The sequence below is a fragment of the Notothenia coriiceps genome, unplaced genomic scaffold, assembly GCF_000735185.1.
Source record: "Notothenia coriiceps isolate Sejong01 unplaced genomic scaffold, NC01 NC01_scaffold00037244, whole genome shotgun sequence".
Lineage (NCBI taxonomy): Eukaryota > Metazoa > Chordata > Actinopteri > Perciformes > Nototheniidae > Notothenia > Notothenia coriiceps.
This window is the reverse complement of record NW_011369945.1, coordinates 2621046-2622087: the sequence shown is the minus strand read 5'-3', so window position 1 is coordinate 2622087 and position 1042 is coordinate 2621046. Positions and strand designations below refer to the sequence as shown.

General features: G+C 42.7%; 1 protein-coding gene across 1 annotated transcript in view; it reads right to left on the bottom strand.

Moving 5' to 3' along the window:
- Nucleotides 1–1042, bottom strand: part of LOC104965186 (neural cell adhesion molecule L1-like protein) — an 11031-nt gene that overhangs the window by 2239 nt on the left and 7750 nt on the right. The window lies entirely within an intron of this gene.

The window sequence follows — 1042 nt, the reverse complement described above, 5'->3', positions numbered from 1 at the left end:
TCAGATCACGTGCGGGGTCCTCGCTGGTCCACGTAAAAACCTAAAGTCTACAGAGTTTCCCCAGGGAGTCAGCCGTGCAGGACTAGACTACCTCACGGGGTCCTCGCTGGTCCACTTTACTTTCTTTAGTGAGTTAAGGTACGGGACTTAACTAGCCGACTCTTACAAACACCTAATAGTCTTATAACTGTCTTGGTGCCTTAGGTCCGGACTGTTCTACCTGACTCTAAGCACCTTCTACAGCATGTATTGTATTTTTTGTTACCGTGACTAAGAACACTGAGAACGCCGCTGACAACTGTAAAATGTTGTAGCAAAGCCAAATCACAGATTTTGGTAATCAACAGGTATCTGTTTTTACCTTTGTATTATGTAGGACGCCCTGGTGTAGTTGTCAGTGGTGTCCAGGTGTCCTCCCCTGGACTGAATTCCGTCCGCTGGCTGTCGGTAGTCCTTCTAGAGACCAGCACTCATCACGTCGGGAGTCACCAAAGTTATTACACACTTTATTGTTCCAATGCAGTAAACAAAGATATCACCTTGTAAAGTGCCACAGCACGCACAAGCTTGCTGTGAGGAAATGGCCAAGGTCTGGTTTAAGTACCATCATGTTCACATAAGAACGTCTATAAGAGGCCTGTAGTAATATGTGGGTGCAGAGAGTGTGTGTAAGTGAGATCCACAGCAGATGAGATGTTCAAAGCAGAACAATATGAAAGGTGTCTTATGTACAGTAGTTAAAAGTACACACCCTTTTATCCTCCCTCTTCTAAAATGAAGCCAAGCAGCTCCAGCTAGGTTTTTGACACAGGGTTAAAGCTTGAGGTATCCATGGGAAGAGGCATTTAATAAAAGATCCATCACTGCATTTTATTTAATGTTATCGAATCATTAAAATAAACATTGATTTGAATCGTAAAGTAATTTGTTTAACCCAGCACTAATATTTAACATTACTGACATTTGCTGACACTAGATGTCAAAAACATATTCCTTCAGCATTTTTTCAACGAGCTCCTCTGAGACTGCCAAGGCTACACAG